The 21,538-nt window shown below is 42.3% G+C and overlaps 1 protein-coding gene across 2 annotated transcripts in view; it reads left to right on the forward strand.

Annotated features, from left to right (window-relative positions):
• Positions 1–21,538, forward strand: part of LOC126299244 (MAM and LDL-receptor class A domain-containing protein 1-like) — a 352,356-nt gene that overhangs the window by 146,323 nt on the left and 184,495 nt on the right. The window lies entirely within an intron of this gene.

Raw genomic sequence — 21,538 nt, forward strand, 5'->3', positions numbered from 1 at the left:
TGAGCACAAATGGTACTTTTTATTTAACATTCACTTTGGCACGAAGTTTCATATCAGTGAGACATGTCAAACCAATACAATAATATGTAAGTGATCCCTTTACATTATAGTAATTACCATTGCAGCATACTGACCAGTAGATCGTGCATTAGATTTCTATCGGCAGCCTTAGGTGCTAGTGAGGGAAGGTCATCTGGAATTGCGTCCATTCAAAACCCTGCTTCCAACTTTAAGGAATAAACGGCTGATCGTAAGCTTGACAGTTTGAAACACTACGTAAAAGTGTGTTGCTGACAAAACCGAATCTAATGTCGTGACAGTGGATCACTTTTGACTAAATGGATAACAGTAGACGGTTCCATTCACGAGGAATAGAATTGGAGTAACCTGCTGCGTTGGTATGAAAGTGCTGCTGTTACTCTCACTAAAACAATAGTTCTGCGTGTCACGTGACTGCCACCTCCGTAGCTGAGTGGTCAGTTTAGTTGACTCTGTCATGCGGAGAGTCCGGCTTCAATTTCCGGTACTACCAGATATTTCCCCTCGGTGCGAGGACTGGATTGAGATCTGCTCAGCTTCGTGATGTCAATGGAGAAGTTATATGGATGGGAAGTAGCGACTCAAAGGCCTGTAAAACCGACAACGGCGCGGACAGTTGTGTGCTGACCCCATGCGACTCCATATCGCATCCAACTGACGCCATTAGCTGAGGATGACATAGTGGTCTGTCGGTCCCGCTTGGTCCCTCTGAGGCTAGAATGGCGGATATCAATAGTTAGTGTCACGTGATGAGGTTGTTGTCAGACACCGCCCTGATTGTCGAACGGAAGAGAAAAGGGCGCGCAAGACGTGCAATATCAGTTCATTTAACTATTGTCACAGTGTTCGTGCGAGACGAATTAGACACTCCATTTGTGAGGATTTTTGATTTTATACAGACATGTTCTCTATAGACAGTGCATCAAGACAGTGAATCAATTGTGATCTTTGCTTGATGTTACGGAGAAATTTGTGAGTTCTTCTTTCTGTGTCAGAAGTATTTAGTTCATTTTATCATGGATGTAAAATGCAATATTTTCCGTCTATCTTTGTATGGGTCTCAGTTTCCTCTATTCTATGCAGTTGCATTTCGTTGCGTTTCTTTAATTAATATAAGACATCTATTTTCCTGATTCGCTGCTCCAATGGGCATACTCTTATTAAGGCTAGCAAATTCATCCGTTGGCGTCACGAAGAGAGGGTGCCTGTTAACTTCAGTAACACACCCCGTTGCGTTCTTTTGACTGTCATAGTAGACTTTAAAAGATTTCATCTAAGGGCCCATGCACTCGTACCGTATCCCACAACACATGCCAATACTGATTGATGATACTCTCTGTTTGCAAACATATATACATATACTCGTATATCGGTGATGACGGAGCCTGAAGACCATGCACCAATCTTACGATGTTCCTCATAGATGGGGATCTTGTGCGCTTTTGGATCCAGTTCTCATGGATACCGAATTGTTGAAGATCCTTCTGCAATTCATCCTCCCATCGCTTCCTTGGTCTTCCAATTGAACGAGTTCCAACAGGCTTTCCCATAAGGACAGCTTTAGCCCGCACGTTTCTGGCCTCCTGGCGAAGAGCCCTGCCAGAATTATTCTCCGTGCTTTCATTTTCTGCACGATATTCGGTTGTTTCATTAGGTCGCACAGTTTGTGGTTCTTGCTCCATCTCCATGTGTTCTCTTCGTGGATAGGTTCAAAGATCTTTGTCGTGATTTTCCTTTCGAAGATCAGGAGGTACTCTTCTCCATCTTTAGTGGTGCTTAACGTTTCCGTCCCATATAACAACAACAGTACCATCACTGCATATAGGCTTTAAAATTAGTCTTAACTGACAGATTTTGGATGAAAATACCTGCTTCAGACTTAAATAACTGTTAGACTCATTGACAATACGATGATTAATCTCTTGTTTTAGCTCATAATGCCTGTTGAACAAGGTGCCAAGGTACTTAAAATTTTCAACACTGGTTATACTCCATATTCCATCCTGTAATGGGGCATTATTAGGAGCTTCTCTGGATACTTCTGCCACTTGAGTCTCGTCCATATTAATCCTCTCTCCAGTCCTCTAGTTTCTGCCACCTCTTCCTCTGACACCGCTATGTCTTCTATGTCGTCTGCATATCCAAATAGCTGTGTTCTTCCATTTAGCTTCACCACTTTACATTCTCTTCGCATCTCCCGAATTACTTTCTCCAGGACCAAATTGAAAATCAATGGTGAAATGAAATGACCGTACGGCATATTGGCCGGGATATCTCCTTCGTGAAATGGCATCACCTTGTTCACTCCTGTTCTGACGTTAAATTCCTTGGTTAGCTCCCTCTGGTATGTCACCTTGGCTTTTGTTTCTGTTGTACGCACCTTCACCAAGTTAACCTCCTCGGTAAGCTAAGGATATCGATATTATCTATTTGCAACGTTGACTGTGTTCTGATTATCTTTTATTCGTCTGCTTCGATAAGTGAGTTTATGGCACTCTTCATTGCCCCACATAATCGCTTTCATCTATTCACAGCTGACCCGCGTATCAACTATACGAAGGGCAGGCGGGATAAAAGGGATACGTCCATTTTTTAAAAAAAAATTTTAGGAGAGCAAAAATAATGATTTTAAACCAAATAACTTTTGTCTTTCATAATTGATTTTTAATTTTTCTTAGTCATTCAGTAGTTTTAAGTATTTAAATTTACAACTTGTAGTAAAAAGTACAGTAAAAAAAGGCTATTAGGTATTTTTTCCTCCAAAAATAGTCTCAAGTACAAGCTTTTGTGGGAAAAAGGTGATTAGTCCATATGACTTATCCCATTTATTTCAATAAGAGACACTATTTACAAAATAATAATACTTCAAACGACGTTTATTTTTTATTTTTTCACATAGTATTACAGTTAAATCAACTTTCAACTGTTGCAAGTTAAGTAGTTATACAAATTACGTTCAGAGAGTGTTGTCTTCGTGCTTAATTGTGTTGAAGGTTTTCAAAAAAGATCCTAGATTTAGGTTCACAGAATTTGGCCAAACTCTGTAGGTCTTTATATTTTGCTGCACTTGTCGGAATGGGCCCTAAAATAAAAAGACAAGTGATTAGGAATCTAATTTTTTCTTTAATGAAATTTATAAAAGGGTCCAATGAAAATAACTTACCACCATAGGAGAGGCCTGGTAGAATGAATTCTTCACTTTGTGGAGGTCGATTGTTCCTTTTCACAATGACTGCTTTCTCCCACGCTCCGTTGAACGTGGTCCGGTGTAGAATGTCTTCAGTGGTGTTGTCGGTCCTTACCCCTCGTATTGGCCGAATTGGAAAATTCCTCTTTGCGTAGAGTGAAGTTAGGTGTTCTGTCCAGTTCCGAAAAATGTTTTGCCCAACAATCTGATCACTGTTTTGTTCATTTTCTGTTATAAGTTGAACTACAAAGGGTGGAGGTTTTCGCCGAGCTGCTTCAAAGTGTTCCTTCCAAGCTTCAGGCGTCTCAAGCCAAGCTTTTGGGTTTAATGAAGGCATTTGTCTGTCACAGCCTAAGTAGCTGTGGCCACGGACTGGATCAGTGAGAGTAATTTTGGTAAAGCGCATCTCATGGTGGACCAAATAATGCAAAAACGTAATATGGTGAAATTCTTATTTTGGCCGCCACATGCGTCACAAAAGAAGTGTATTTCCTTGACTTCTAGTGGAAGGTGATTATAAAAGAAGTCGTGTAGAAGAGAGCACACATCATTGCTTCCTCGTTTTCCCACAGTCTCGGTGTATAAGTAGAAATAACTTTGACCTGATGATATAACTATGATATTGAAAATATGCAAAGACAGCTGTCGTTTATAATAGAAATCATTAGTCGACACATTTGGGGTTGGTAAGTTTCTGCCATAATGAAAGCAAATGGCTTCTTTTGCTACAGAAGTCCGACTATCAAGACCTGCTGCACTTTTTCTATTGTAAAAAGTTTGAGCCTTTCTTTTGTGAAGTGTGTCTGACGTCATTAATCGACGTAATTCTTTTTCTATTTCTTTTCTTTTGTCCATATTTGTGCAGTTCTTTTTTTCAGTCTCCAAACCTTTAACTTTCGAATTAAATTCGTCACAAGTAGAACAAGTGGCTATTCGTGGATAACCAAAGCTGATACTGAATTCTGTTAAAAAGATTTTTCTGTAGCAGTGGTAGGACACCTTCACTCCTTGATTTTGTTACTTAAACAATTCAGACATTCTTTTTACATTCTAATCTTGTTCCAGGTAAGTTCGCTTGGAGTCTTTCAAACCATAATGATTGTTCCTCGAAGGAAATGAATTAATGTGGTTTCTGATTAAATTTACAACATCATCGTTAATCTTGCGAGGCCTAACATCGTGCTTTCCTTGTTTGCTTTTGCACAAAATTCAGTAGCTGCCAGACCAGTGCAAACACGTTCTACTCTTTTTTTCACTATTCCATGAAAAGAACAAAAGGCCTTTTTGCAAACGTCATACTCTACTGCCTGCCCCTCACCATTTTTACCAGACGCTGTACAGGAAGAACAGATCTCAAGCCGCTAATGTAAGTGTCTTGCTCGTCTTTACTTTCCGTGTGATTAAACTGTTGAAGTATCGAATGTTTTACTAAATTTGGTACCACTTCAAAACATCGAAGTCGACATTCACGTTTTTGGCCAAGAACAAGAGTCATTAGATTTATTTTTTTCCTTACATCTGACATTCCACCACTTACTTTTCTTTTTTTCGTCCCTGAGCTTCTTAGAAACTCATCAGCATCATTCTCCATTGTTTGTGAACACATTCTACATCTACATCTACATCTACATCTACATCCGTACTCCGCAAGCCACCTGACGGTGTGTGGCGGAGGGTACCCTGAGTACCTCTATCGGTTCTCCCTTCTATTCCAGTCTCGTATTGTACGTGGAAAGAAGGATTGTCGGTATGCTTCTGTGTGGGCTCTAATCTCTCTGATTTTATCCTCATGGTCTCTTCGCGAGATATACGTAGGAGGGAGCAATATACTGCTTGACTCTTCGGTGAAGGTATGTTCTCGAAACTTTAACAAAAGCCCGTACCGAGCTACTGAGCGTCTCTCCTGCAGAGTCTTCCACTGGAGTTTATCTATCATCTCCGTAACGCTTTCGCAATTACTAAATGATCCTGTAACGAAGCGCGCTGCTCTCCGTTGGATCTTCTCTATCTCTTCTATCAACCCTACCTGGTGCGGATCCCACACTGCTGAGCAGTATTCAAGCATTGGGCGAACAAGTGTACTGTAACCTACTTCCTTTGTTGTCGGATTGCATTTCCTTAGGATTCTTCCAATGAATCTCAGTCTGGCATCTGCTTTACCGACGATCAACTTTATATGATCATTCCATTGTTTGTGAATCCTGCAGACTTGGCAACTGTTTTAGCACTGAACTGTGATGCACTAAAAACAAACTAAGAGCCACAAACTTTGTGCATTAAACTCCTCTAGCCCGAGTTTAGCAGCGCGAACTGCAATGAACACACACTATTGTACAATAACTATCGGAGCTTCTTATTCACTCGCGTCTCGTTGCGAGACTGAGGACAATATTGCGGTCCAATATAGAAACAAGTCTAGACGCGCCTATGAATCATGGTTCACGGCGCAACAAGCGCTGGGACTGATCCCAGTCTTCACGCAATTCCCATGAGTCTTTGAACTGAACCCTTTTGTTACTCAAACGGAACGGACTGATCTCCTATATCCCCGAATAGAGTATTCTTGTTTTTTTTAAAAAATTTTAGGACCGGTGCCATTTATCCCGCAACCAACAACACCATTCGAAAGCCATTGGTTCAATGTATAGTTGGGCATAAAAACATCCGTTAAGAGAATTGATGAACTTATCCCTTTTATCTCGCCAACCCTTCATTTATCATATATCACAAATTAAATATTGACACGATCATTGATCTATACTGGCTTAATTTTTTGTACGATATTAAGATAGTAATTGTTGAGCTCCAGATTGTGTACCTCTGTAGATAATCCAAACACTGTACGTACCGAACGACACACAAGATAGCAGCGAACATGCATACAACTCCGGATCTCTAACGTGCAAAGGAAGTGCGGGAATACCATAGTTGTCGTGAGCTTGCTTAAACAGTCCACTGATACTCAATGCAAATTCCAAGTACACTGACAGGGCGGTTGTCAGTCAGCTATGGCGCGAACTACTAAGCGTCATAAACAACAACGATCTGGTTCGATCATCACGGTGCCTGGATATGTAATGGAACTGGTTCCGACTATTTCGCACATCTGCTATCGTACAGGCTTGCAGAACGACCACCACCGGCACGAGTCGTTAAGTACGGTATTTATACCGGCAACAGAGCCCATATCGATATCATTGTGTGGCAGGAATATAAGAAATAATAATTCCATGACCAAGTTTCACTTGTAACACCACATGAGTAATTAGATTATAACCATTCCGGCGAGAATACCAAAATATCATAATTTCCTGAAAGCCCTTAAATAGAGATTTGCATCTGGATGAATCTGTGCAGTTTCCAGTTCTGACGTTGCTATTTTTTCACTTTTCACTTTTTTGTGTTTTCCACTTTTTAAAGTCTTCTACAACTCTCTCATTACTTCCCAGCTCATGAGTTTAATTCCAATTTGGGGCATTGTAAAATTTTCCCGTCATACGTTCACAACATCGCGAGTTACGTACTTCTTCAAGTACTGTATGTACAAACAATTGCCTGATGTAGGACTTTTAGTTCTGTAGGTACAATATTGCACACATTTTGCAATACTATAGGTACGTATTAGTACCATCATCTTTCCACTTTATACACCTTCTTCAGTAACATCTCACCATATAAACTACAGTTCCCACTTCTTTTTTTCAATTAGTCTAAGGAGTGTTATCTTGGTTTCGGATTCAAGGTAATATTTTTGTGCAGTTAAGAACAAAGAAATAGAAAAAAATCCTTTCTGTATCCAATCAGCAACAATTGTTCAGTTTCATTTACGTCTAATCTTATTTACGTACTTGTACAATTGCAAGTGTAGGCATTACAAAAGGAATTTAAACACCCCTTCTGCAGTCATACACGGCATATAGCCTCTTTTCTTTGTTAACTCATGTCTTTTCTTTATCTTATAAAGAAGGGGTAGCGCATATACAAGGTGGTCAGATAGATTCTGAAAAGCTTATAATGGTGATTCAGGACAGGTTGTGCTGAGAAATAATAGTTAAGAAAAAAATTCGATAATTTGCGCAATTTCCGAGGTAAGTAGCATTGAAGTTAGCCTATCGGACCGTTAAGCGCACAATTTCAAGTGGCGTGCCAGAGACGCCGTCGCCAAATGTTTTCTTCGTTTGGCTCACTAAAACGGAACAATAATGCGATACAAAAATTGGACACAGGGCGATAGTAGGAATCGAATCCCAGCCAAAAGCTTATGTGCTATCATCTACGCTATGAGAAAAACTGACTAGTTGTATCTGCAGACCACTTGAATTTGTCGATCAAATTTCTCTCTCTCTTCCTTTACTATCTTTGCGCTAAAAATGACCAGATTCATTGATTTCAGTTTTTGTCAAAGTTACAGGCAGGCAATGAACTTCTTTGCGGTATTCAAATCAGTGTAACTGCTCAACAATAGATGCTCGTAGAATTTAACTACGTGGTGATGTCTAACCGGTTATATTCCCGTATCAAGACACCACTGAAAATTTTGATAGTGAGGTACATACTTCGTTTTCTCCCTCAGCGTCGTCTACAACATGGGAAGGGAATGTTGGTGGAACGAGGTGCCCTTGGCATAGGGACAAATCTCTGTGGTCGTCGTGGTAACTACTGAATACCTAAGCCTTCATGCAAAATATACACTAAGTCAGAGACCTGTAGAACACTTAAGAAGTCTACACAGTTGATTTCCTAACTGGTCAGCCGTTAGACTCTCCAATAAGCAGAAAATGTATGAAAAACTCGTATAAATTGTTAACATCCACGTACATGTGATGTAACTAAAATCGAGTTCCATGCCTTAAAAGAAAATAGAAAAAAGAGCGCACAATAATATGACCTTGGTCCAGATTGTGTGTTGGCTAATACACAGTCCAGAATTTCCCAGATACATCTGCAACGACGTACACATCTGTCTCTATGTATAGCCTTCGATTTTGAGGTCCTGTCACGTATCCCGTCCACGTAAAATGCCACGCAAGTTATGATATCACCTTTTAGTTTACTACGGAACGCAGAAATATCGAATAGCGCAGTTTCAAGAGTTTCTTCTTAGAATCCAGGTATTTGTGTCGAAAAACATTTTTCCCTGTTAAGTTGCAGAAATTTTATACATCATCGGAATGCACAGCCAGAGAAAATTTATATCCCCTAACTTGAAGTCCCAACCGGTTATCAAGCGTGGTACTTCGTGGTGAATCGTCGATTGACTTCTGTATGTGTCACCTTATATAGCTGGAGGGAACGTGGGATGAAAGGAAGGAAGTAACACACAAATTTCCGTTGATTAAAGTTAATTTGTCATTATTGTTCGGCACCCAATTTAATATATCGTTCACGTTATCAATAACACACATGAAATAAATGGTATTATTTTTTATTGCTGATGATGATGATATCTTTCTTGCTCTTCTTGAGAAGGCATCCCCATGAACCATGCACTTTGTAGAGATGGGATGACTTGCATATCTCAGTGATACAGTGCAGTCACATTGGAGAAGGAAATTAGAACTTTATATATTAACACCTTCAGCTGCTGACGATCGTTGATATATATCAACGTGGACAGGTGAAAATGTGTGCCCCGACTGGGACTCGAACCCGGGATCTCCTGCTTACATGTTCGGACTGACATAAGTATATAGTTCTGGCAATACCGGCCATGACCTTCCTCTTCTGTGCGGATGCACACATATTACTCGAACTCTTATGGGGCTTGGTAAGAATGTCTTCCACGAGTAATGAGTGTGTTGGGTAGGGACACTACCAATGTAGTGTGTGGACATATAGGGTGGGAATGTGGGTCTCGCGGGAGGCGTGAGCGTAATAGTCCCTGCGGTCAGTGGCTCAGATGGCTAGAGCCTCTGCCATGTAAGCAGGAGATCCCGGGTTCGAGTCCCGGGCGGGGCTCCCATTTTCACCTGTCCCCGTTGATGTATATCAACGCCCGTCAGCAGTTGGAGGTATTAGTATATAATTCTAATTTCGTTCTAGTCGGCTGCAGGTCATCAACGGTGTTCGTTCTTTCGGACATGTCCGAAAGAACAGACACCATATCTATGTAAATATACAATGGAGAAGTGTTCCTAGAGCGGCCGTACTAACCCATGGTTCCTAAAGAGGTAGTTTCAGGGGCAGCATACTGAACGGTTAATTAATGTGGCCTTGTAACATTAGCAACATGGCCTTGTTTGTTGGTACTGCAAACAGCTGAAAGCTAATGGAAACTACAACTGTTACTTTTTTCACGAGAAAATGAAGCTCTACTGTATGGTTTAATGATCATATCATCTTTTTGAGTAAGATATTCTCCATTCGGATCTCTAGGTGGGGACTACTGAGTAGGATATCGTTATCAGAACAAACAAAATCATGGAATGTTAGATATCTTATTCGCGCAGACAGGTTAGAGAATTTAGAATGTGAAGTTAACATAGTGAAGTGCGCTCGCAGAAAGAACAGGACTTCTGGTCGGGTCTGATATTACACCGATGGTGGAAAGAGTAGTATACAGGTAGCTATAATGGAACAAGTTTACTTATAAAAGTTGAATAGCGTTTCTACTCCGACACTGACTGATACAAAACACAAAATAAGTCCCTTCGTGAAATAGAACAACAAAACTTCTAGTGGCCGAAGGTCAGGGATGTTGTCATTGAGTCGAAGTTCATTAAGCATTCACTTTATAAAATTCTAAGTCCTGAAGGGTGCAAAATTTTCTAATTCCAGCATATAGCCAATTGAAAGACAAACAGGAATATATTTACAAGACCCCAAGGCTGTCACAACGGCAGATTCCCCATCTTCTTTGTTGAGGAGTCCACGAACACAGCTTGCAGCTCCTGGAGTAGCGTAGTCAGGAGTGAGAAGTAGCAATGTTGCAGATGCAGCTCTCGAGTGTGAATGCTGACTGATGAAATTCCTGCGGACTCAACGCCTGTCCAAGGAATCTCACTCGGAGCGAAATGGTCTGGTCTGGTCTGGCCTGGCCTGAGCGCTGCCCTAAATACCAATCGACACTAGGATACAGCCAGGACTATTTTAGATCATTTGTCTTGTGGAAGTGAATAGATCCATGCGGCCCACAGCTTCTAGGGCGCTTAGGTCGCCTCTTGATGTACAGTCAGAACATAGCCATCTGATCAAATGTTCAAATGTGTGTGAAACCTTATAGGACTTAACTGCTAAGGTCATCAGTCCCTAAGCTTACACACTATTGAACCTAAATTATCCTAAGGACAAACACATACACCCATGCCCGAGGGAGGACTCGAACCTCCGCCGATGGCCATCTGTCTTCCAGAAAAATATCCTCTGTGTATTTGGCATCTTCGAAGTATTGGTTTTACGTTGGTTGCTGACGTCACAAGCGTTAAAACTTGGTGTAGCATTCCTCCTCCCTCCCACCACAGAGTTGGTGAAGATCATATCATAATCCCTGCAAAGGCAGGTTCTGCACTGGTGGCCAGGTCGGTTGGAGGGGGGGGATGATGTCCACATCCATTGGTGTTGGTCCTGTTGTGGTGTGTAGAGCTGCTGAAGGCACTTCCAGAGAACTGGCTGCCAGCGGCAGTTGAGGTGGCCCAGCAATGTCTGGGGTGGAGATGGTAGGTGACTCTGTCTCATGAACAAAAGAAAGTGGTAGTGTCTCAGTGTCAAGGGAGGACCACAATGAGGTTGTAATTGGTTGATGTGTCTGCAATATAGTTAGTCATCCTGAAGTGTCACTTGCTCTGGCAAGCGTTCATTTGACTAATAGCAGTGTCCATGCCACACCAATAGACATGGCGGCAGGCTAGACGTTTAGTGAGCACAGTGCCCCAGCATCTGACATGGAGAAGTGACGAAACACTCTGCTGGTGCACCCAGCCGTTTTTTCCTTGGAGCAGAAACACAACATTCAGTGTTGAGAGCTCAATCCGATGGTGCCAGTCGGCATAGACATCTGGCTGCTGGATCTCTTTGCGATCTGGCGAACTACCACAGAGTACCAGGTGGAGGATCTCGCTGAGGGTTGGATCCTCTAACATGTGGTGTGTGATGAGCTTGGCGTCCTGTGGTCATGGTTCATTCTGCAGTGACGCCTAGGTGGTAGCCATGGCTTCTTCCACAGTGATGTGTAGATGGAAACACAGTTTGGGATCTTTGTTGAATACCAAGTCCTGACCCTGGGTAAGTGGGTAAAGAGATCAGCATTTACATTGGTTGTGGTGAAGCTATACTACGTATCATAATTATAACTCAACATGAACAGGGCTCACTACTTAAGGCGACATGTGATTTTGGTGGTAATGTTGGCTGAAGCTTCGAAAATAGGAAGCAAAAGTTTATGGTCAGTGATTAACGTGAAATGCTTACCATACTCATAATTATGGAATTTCTTAAGCCCAAAAAATGATGGATAATGCTGCTTTCTCAGTATGGCTATAATTTCGCTGACAAGTGGTGAGGGTTTTGGACACAAAAGCAACTGAGTGTTCCACCTCATCAATCACGTGGGCCAGGACTACCCCCACCCTATAGCCTCATGCTTCATCTGTCAGGATAAGAATAAGAGGTTTGGTGGGGTCACATGCTGTGTGGCATAATGAGCAAAGAAGGACCATTTTAAGTGTCTGAAAGCTTTGTCACACACTGGAATCCATTGTCAGTGGACGTTTTTCCACAACAAATGATGAAATGGTTTGGCAATGATGGCCACGTGGGGAATACTCTTTCAGTAGTAATTTATTTGTCCCAACACTGATTTCAACTGGCTGGTATTATGTACTGCTTCAATGTACTGAGACGTGGATAAGATGTTGACAGCACTGAAAATGTGTCTCAGATATTGAACTTGGGGAACAAAGAAACAAAACTTGTCCTTGTTACATTTTGGATTGGCTTTTTGGAGTACTACCAATAGATTGTCGCAGTTGTTGGCGAGGGCCAGGGCATCTTTGCCTGCAATGAGAATGTCGTAATTCGCTGTCCCTAGTACATCACGAGTGAGATGCTCCATATGTCGTTGAAATACCGACTGGGCGCAGGCTACACCAATGAGAAGTTTGTTGTACTAAAAAACCCAAATAGAGGATGGATTACTACGATGCATCGTGATTCTCCAGCCAATACCAATTGAAGTTGTGCATACCTCAGGTAAATTTCTGCTAACACTTTTCCGCCCAATAGGGAGATAAGGATATCCTCTACCTTAGGTATCAGATACGCATCAAGGATTGATTGGGTGTTGATACTTGACTTAAAATCTCCACAGATGCGTAAGGTACCGTGTGTGGCCCATTGGCTGTTGGGGACTGGAGTGCCTGTGTCTCATCTTGCAGACGCTGTAATTCCCTCGGAAACTTATCCCTGAGCGCAAATGCAACATTTCTGCGCTTAAAAAATTTCGACATTGCCATGAAAGGGGGGGCCATGTGGGCTTCAAAGTCTGTAACACCAAAAGAGGATTGTGAAAATACAGAACTGAATTTCCAAACCAAAAAAAATATTTGAGTTACAGCTTTGTGCCCAGGGAGTTGACACTGGAGCCAGAGTCATCAGGGCATCCTTCACCAAAATCCTGGCCATGATATGTGACTGATATGGTACTTGGCTGTGAATTATAAATCAGTCTTTATAAGGTCATGGCTGTAACTCCACATTGGGGTACATTAGGGATGGATGGGAGGTGACCTGACACTATCCTATGATGGCCAGTTGATAATGGTTACAGCAGACCCTATACCTATTTACATGGAGATGGTTATGTTATTGATTTTGACAGTTAATATTAGACTATTTGTAGAGTGTGGGAGTACTGATTGAATATATGACATGTTGCTGTTTCCATGCCTGAGGGATCCATTCAGGTGCTCACCACTGACACTTCAAATCTGATTGACACACTTTGGTTCTGAGTCTGGATTACCCACATGAGGTGCAATTTACTCTCTGGTAATGGCACTGGTGTTGCTGATGACTGATAAAACAATGACTGCAGGAAGAAAGCGTTGGAGACGGTGCATGGGTGCTGTGTCTTTGCGTGAACTTTGTATATCTGAATGGACAGGTATCTGCAACTGAGTCTGTGGACAACATGTCGTCCGAGTTGCAAACACTTATGAGAGATCTTATACAGCAGTCAAACACCAAAGACACTGTTTTAATGGCTTGGTAATGGGAAGACAAATTTGTAGACATAGGTCCTTGAGTTTGAAGAGACCAGCTCTAAGACTATCACCCAGGACATACACTAAAATCATATCTCTAACCAAGGTAGGAGCATGTGATTGGTTGCACCCAGGGTTACTCCTCCCTCCAACCCCCTCCTCCAATACCCTCTCGCCCGCCTGGTTACTTCCTGATGCACAAAGCATCAGGTGGCAACAACTCTGATATTGATGTCTGGGAAATTCCTGTCGAAACAAATGCTCTCTATACCTCTCTCTCTCTCTCTCTCTCTCTCTCTCTCTCTCTCTCTCTCTCTCTCTCAAGAGCTAACTTCCTGACCAGTGAGCGTCTGTCATGTGCCACCAGTAACAACACTAATCCCACTTTTGTCCTGAACAAAGTAGCAGATACTGGGTAAACCCTCAGCCCACCCCAAAATGCTGGCCTGTGGATGTCTTGGAAATAGCCCATCTGCGCTACCCACACGCAATCAAATTAATTGACTAATAAATTAAATCGATACCCTCTGTGCTGGGCACTTTTTCCTTGCTTCGTACTGGTGGGTACTAGGACTGGTGTATTTGGCGGGAAATTCTGAAGCTATTCAGGATTCGATTACGCAAATGCCCAGTTTCTAATCCCTACTCTTCCCTATTCTGGATTTTCCTTGTCTCCTACTTCTAGATATTGGCATAGTTACGTCGTTTGGAGGAGAAATTCATTACGTTAGAGGCAAACGAAAATAGTAGGTAGAATTTCAAATTTCAGCTCAATTGCGCTGTCCTTAAACAATTTGCAGAAGGTGGGGCAGGGGTTTGACTGGAGTATGCTCGCAGTACCACTATCGCAAATAATGAATTGTTTAATCGGGAATTTGACGACGTGATTGGAAGCGGTGCTTTGTAAAGTGGTAGTTGTAATTTCAAATTTCGACGGAAATTTATAAAGTCACGGTTGTGTAATTTCTGACCAACTAAAAGTCTACTAAGTGTGCTTTGTAAAGTGCTATAGAATTTCAAAGTTTTTTTCTCTGCTACAGCAGTAAGAAGATGAAGTGGAAAGGGTCTACCGCGTGATAGGATTGTAACAAAAACAAATCCACCATTATTTAAACAAATACTACTCTACCTTTCCCTGTAAGACAGAGTCAACTGGGATGTACTCAGTTCCACTCACAGCAGTCATCACAACATGGACAGGGCGCTTTGTAAACACGTACACTTAAACCACGGTCCACTCCATAGCAGCCGCCGCGCACTGGTCACGCCGGCAGCTGCACGCTCATTCCCCGGATGTTCAGAGGTCGCAGAGGCTGCTGCTATCACCTCTCAGCCGGCAACCAGTCAATCTACATGACGTGGCGGGGAGGGGATGGAGGGGGGTGGAATAGCCGTCCAGTGCAAACCCTGTAAAAATCGAAGAATTCCCGCAACACACACTGAATATTAGTTCGCTATTCACCCGCACACAGGGCGACACGGTTAGGTCGACTGCATACTCATACCCTGCCTGATCAGTTCTGGAGACTCAGCGGCGGCTCGCACCTTAAACTGGAAACGTCCATTCGTTCCAGCCAATAGCTACCTCCATCACGCACCCGGACACGGAGCAGTGTCATCCTAGGAAACCACCTACATAATGACAACTAAATACTACACTACTGGCCATTAAAATTTCTACACCAAGAAGAAATCCAGATGATAAACAGGTATTCATTCGACAAATATATTATACTAGAACTGACTTTTGATTACATTTTCACGCAATTTGGGTGCATAGATCCTGAGAAATTAGTACCCAGAATAACCACATCTGGCCGTAATAACGGCCTTGATACACTTGGGCAATGAGTCAAACAGAGCTTGGATGGTGTGTACAGGTACAGCTTCAACGCGATACCACAGTTCATGAAGAGTAGTGACTGGCGTATTGTGACGAGCCAGTTGCTCTGCCACCATTGACCAGACGTTTTCAATTGGTGAGAGATCTGGAGACTGTGCTGACCAGGGGAGCAGTCGAACATTTTCTGTATCCAGAAAGGCCCGTACAGGACCTGCAACATGCGGTCGTGCATTATTCTGCTGAAATGTAGGGTTTCGCAGGGATCGAATGAAGGGTAGAGCCACGGGTCGTAACACATCTGAAATGTAACGTCCACTGTTCAAAATGCCCTCAATGCGAACAAGAGGTGACCGAGACGTGTAACCAATGGCACCCCATATCATCACGCTGGGTGATACGCAAGTATGGCGATGACGAATACACGCTTCAAATGTGCGTTCATCGAGATGTCACCAAACACGGATGCGACCATCATGATGCTGTAAACAGAACCTGAATTCATCCCGAAAAATGACATTTTGCCATTCGTACACTCAGGTTCGACGTTGAGTACACCATCACAGGCGCTCCTGTCTGTGATGTAGCGTCAAGGGTAACCACAGCCTTGGTTTCCGATCTGATAGTCCATGCTGCTGCAAACGTCGTCGAACTGTTCGTGCAGATGGTTGTCGTTTTGCAGAAGTCCCCATCTGTTGATTCAGGGATCGAGACGTGGCTGCACGACCTGTTATAGCCATGCGGATAAGATGCCTGTCATCTCGACTTCTAGTGATACAAGGCCGTTGGAATCCAGCACAGCGTTCCGTATTGCCCTCCTGAACCCACCGATTCCATATTCTTCTAACAGTCATTGGATCTCGACCAACGCGAGCAGCAATGTCGCGATACCATAAATCGCAATCGCGATAGGCTACAATCCGATCTTCATCAAAGTCGGAAACGTGATAGTACGCATTTCTCCTCCTTACACGAGGCATCACAACAACGTTTCACCAGGCAACGCCGGTCAACTGCTGTTTGTGTATGAGAAATGGGTTGGAAACTTTACTCATGTCAGCACGTTGTAGGTGTCACCACCGGCACCAACCTTGTGTGAATGCTCTGAAAAGCTAATCATTTGCATATCGCAGCATCTTCTTCGTGTCGGTTAAATTTCGCGTCTGTAGCACGTCATTTTCGTGGTGTAGCAATTTTAATGGCCAGTAGTGTACAATTGCAGCACCAATCTAGTGACATTCAACAATGAGCTGACTATCGGAAATAACTCCTCCTGACGACTGTGGCTCTGGAAACACAAATTACCCACATATTTCTATATCCTCCTTATGACTGGACATAATTTTCCAAGTAAAATCTGTCATACCCTTTACGGCTATCGACGCATCGAAATCCCAATTTCCACGTCAAATCTATACACCCCTTATGACCAGACATAGTCCCACCCACATCATTTTCTTTGCACGTGTCGGAAGATTGACCATAATAACTTTACACCACAATACGTACACATTTCAGACAAGCAGTCCATTATCGTTTATATGCGTTTAGCGTCCGAAAAAGTTATGGTATGTCCACAGACGCACACCACCTAGGTGTCTCGATTCTCCTAAGTTCTACGAAATTATTTAACATTTAGGTTCTTCCAGCCAATCCGATTCGAGAACAGACAGCAGGTATTTTCAGTCAGCGATTCCGGAAGGTGCTGCATCCCGCCAAGACACTCTCAAACAAGTGTTGTAAATCACAGGCGCCCAACACCATGTGATAACCAACAGCGATACCACGGATGAAAGGATTGGAAAACATCACCGATATGGGCTGGTGTAATGTGATAAACATCGCAGTCGATAGTGCGGAAACAACATACGAGGAAGTGGTAAGGGGAGCCGACGAGAGGACGTTCTGTGTATCCATTATGTTACAACCGTATTGCCTGCCCCTTACTGTCAGATATACCCGTCAATGCTTTGAAATCACAGTTCCTCACGTCAAATCTACCCTCCCCTTACGGCTAGACATACGTAAATTTTTACAGGAATGTTGTCTGATCACTTCCACGCACAAGTCTGGTGATGTGTCAGAACACTAATCACAATAGCATTACGTACCAACACCATAACATCCCCGACAAGTAGCGCGATTCTCGCTTATAGGTGGATATTCCCCGAACCATTACGGTACATCCACACTTACACCCTCTGGATACCGTTTCGTATAGTCTACCACGACTTTCCAGTAGAAAAGCCTGCTGCTACATCGTTGTTACGAGATATTCGTAGAGGAATAAACGGCGTATTTACAATTAAAAATCCCTTGAGTCTTTTGTTTATTATACATACGTTCTTGCACGATAGGAAAATATGTCAGATCAAGAAGAACTAATACCCCCAGAGAAGTCAGAGACTCTTGATAATTTTCTCGAAATGTCATCCCATTCTGACAGCACTGTTCCATAGTTAGAAGACTAGGTAGAGAGCTATGACAAAGATAAAAACAGCACACTAAGTGACAGGAGGAAATTCACAACCATGCAGAATAAACGTGGACTGCTTAAGGAAATTCATAAGCATAACACCCACAATTTATCGACATTGAATGACAGTTTATAAATATCCCCCTGTACATGCCCTAATCTCCTTTATCATATTCCTGTGATTACCATATTAGAAATACGACTTTCAAGACATCGTTGACAGCATAGTCTCTCTCCCCCTCTCTCTCCCTTCGTCATTTTTCTAACATCCAACAAAGTAAAACTACGAACTATAAAGACTTCGCCAACGTTACCTGGTAAAGAGCGTAATAAAATTTCACTGCATCTCTCTCTTCCACTACAGCAGAAATAAATACCGTCTATATGTTGACATCGATCATATGTGGTGCCCCATTAAATGTAGAGATATTGGTCCACAGGAGTATGTGTCTAGTGAACGAAGTCGCTTCCACAATCCCGTGAAAGGTTTGTCGCCTGTACTGGAGGAAGACCATGTCCCACCGACTATCAGTCATAATCGAGGGCTCTTGTGTTGTTTCATGAGCAGTTTAAAACACTGTTTTCTGCTGTAACACATCAAAGCAGTGTATGAATACAGCTGTGTAGAGAGTCATACATTTTGTTTTTCTACCATGACTTTGAGGTCTGTGACAGGTGCTAAACCGACATTAACACGTTTCGATCCACTGGCTCTCACAGAAGGCTGGACATTGCATGGTGTTAACTAAGCTACTCCCACAACACACAGGGTGGTTGAAATAAAAAAAAGAAGCGGTGTTTCTTATTGACAAAATTGTGGAAGACATCGCAACATATGGAAACTGGAAGAATTTGCTGCATAGTGGAGCGTTTCCAAACAGCTGCCCGAAGGCAATGACCTCTCATTTAATCTCATCTTCCACAGTGACAGCAGATGTCTGCTGTTCCTTTTTAGAAGAGAACCAGAGCATTGATTCCCCATATTGGTGGCGCATATTGCACCCAGGTGTAAAATCGCTGTTTTGGTGTCCTAGGTGGTAGTCATCCTGACCTCCAAATCTTTGGATATTGCGTCTTTCATTTTTATGACTTACAGCGCAAAACTATATGTGGACCAAAGGAGTATTCTGAAGTACTTCAACCCACAGAGCATTGCTAGTATGTACCATAAATTGTCAATCCCACCGGTGGAGGAATGGAAAGATTTTCGTACACACATGCGAGCATGTAAGTAACTTCATCCTTCCACATTTTGTTGTATTTTCATCACTTTTACGTATTTCCCATCAATGTTCGTAATTTTATCTGGTTTTCTGTAATTTCAACACATTTCAACCTATTATTCAAGGGTCAAATCACCAGTCTCGACGAGTTGTCACGTCAACAAAACATCTCATTTCGTCGATCTCGTGATGCTATCTGCCAGTGACATTGCAGCATGGTTCTCAATTCCTGTATCATTGCAAATCACTCCCTGCATTACGTTGCGAGGGTCATACACAGGTGGATATATCGTGAACACTGTTACACTGCCTGCATCACATGACACAAATACTGTTTCTTAGCGTAGAAAATAGCTATGAGCAGAGAGGAGGCGCAAAAACAACGTTCCTCTGCTTAAACACCTTATAAATTTGGTAAGATTTTATGACGACTTGCCCTCTGCCTCTGTGATAGTGCGAGTCAAGAAGTATTCTCACGTTCTTAGGATAAAGTCGGGGATTGAAAGATCTCACCGTCACCTTTGATGATTACCACCCCAACAAACGAGTCATATCCATAGCAGCACTCCGTGCTCTATTTCGAAACGAGCTGTCACTGCAGTATCCAGATTTCACCATAACTGCTACATCACACATGATCTTTCTAGATGCATGCGTGCTGAGGAAGTAAGCACTCCTCATTGGTGTATAGTAGATACGAGCCTGATAAATTTGAGAGTATTGTGGTGACATAACAGACGATTAAGAAGAAGAAGAAACCTATGGTTCATGCATGATGGAGCTCCAGACGGAAGGAATTTGAAACATATTATGTATGTCACTTGTGTTATCAATTCTGTTGTATTACTGCAGTGTTTCGACTCCATACAAAGAAAGAAGTGGGAATATAAAAATGATCACAGAACATGAACACAAACTCCAAAGGCTATCCGGTTCTGCACTTAAGCATGCTATAGTGGTAAAGCAGCGTGATTTCCGATGTGTTAGTCACATCGAATGAAATTATGTTAATGCTCCTATGCGTGAAATATGTTTTCAAAACCTGACATACATTCACCCAACAAGTTTTCTATCCCGTTCAGTATGGTGAGAAACTTTAATGGTATCTTCTACACTAACTTCTACACCAAAGAAAAAGAAACAGATTCTTTGTGATACATGCGCTATATAACTTTCCAGAAGTGTATAGCGGCTACTGTTCACATCGGATTATGGTTTGGAAATTATGCTGTGTTCGCATTAGTCTTATAAACTGATCGCCAGCAACGGAAAATCCAAGAAACAAGAATTAGACAAACTCGTAGCAGCGGTGTTTGACATATGAAATTACACGCCATGCTGCATTAACTCAGTGAACAGAGCATAATCTCTTCTACACACAACACCTTTCAAGTAAATGTAAACAGAGGGACTGAAATACCTCACAAATTCCTGTCACTAACTTGGAATCACTGTAGTTATGAAGCTGAAGACTCGATTATGTCCTAGATGTGGCAATGGAACGGAGTACCTTGCGTAGGGTAGGGTGCGGAAACAGGTTTTCCATCGGTTTGGTGCCTATGAGTCATCACACATTCGTTGGAAGTCCTTTGCTGACTGTGTTATGGAGAGGTTCAGTATTAACGATTACACATAGATAACGCTCTAAGTCACACACAGAACATGCTATTGTATACGAGTTGAACGCACGTTATATCACACAATTAATACACCCTGTGAGAACAACAGAACAAAAATAATTGTGTGACAAATAACCTGCCACAACATCTCCCTCTTTCTAGAATACATCATCAGTCAACCATTAAATTATACCTTGTTACAACCCCTCTCAACAGGTTATTCCATCTACTTTCTATCATCCTTTAACCCAGACCTATGTCAATTTAGAGGCAGATGGTTCTCTTTTTCAGTGTCAAAGACAGCAGTCAACTTGCATGTATCCCTATTACCTCAATAAACATACAGCACAATGTTGTTAAAAAACATGCAGCAACTCTACTGTCGGGTATTTTTTAGTAGCACCGCATCTTTGTGATTGGTAGAGAGTACAGAGAAGCACATTGTAAATACTGTTTGTTAGAGTTTAAAACACGTAAACAGACTTGCACGGGGTCAATCACGTGATCCGTTGTATGTTGTAATCTCCAAGCTGGTAATACAGTGCTCTCTAGCTAGGGGTTCTTTATAAAAATGTATGAAGTTGTTGCCGATAACTTGGGCTTGTGATCCGACAAATATACATTTATTACTTTACATTTGGTGGTCATCCACGTTAAACAGTCTATTCCAGCCGTCTTATAGTTGTCCACGAAAAATGCGTGCTTCCCTGGTTCCCGGTGTTTCCACGTAAATTTCTCGCATTCCTCTGGCTGTCACATACTCGTTCCCAACTATAAGGGATTTTTAATTGTAATTACGCCGTTTATTTCTCAACGAATCTCTTGTAATAACGATGTAGCGGCAGGGTTTTGCTACTGGAAAGCCTTGGTGGACCGTACGAAAGGGTATCCATCTAGTGTAAGTGTAGACATACCATAATGGTTCGGACACTGTGCATCTATAGGTGATAATCGC

This window comes from Schistocerca gregaria, chromosome X (assembly GCF_023897955.1).
Source record: "Schistocerca gregaria isolate iqSchGreg1 chromosome X, iqSchGreg1.2, whole genome shotgun sequence".
NCBI lineage: Eukaryota > Metazoa > Arthropoda > Insecta > Orthoptera > Acrididae > Schistocerca > Schistocerca gregaria.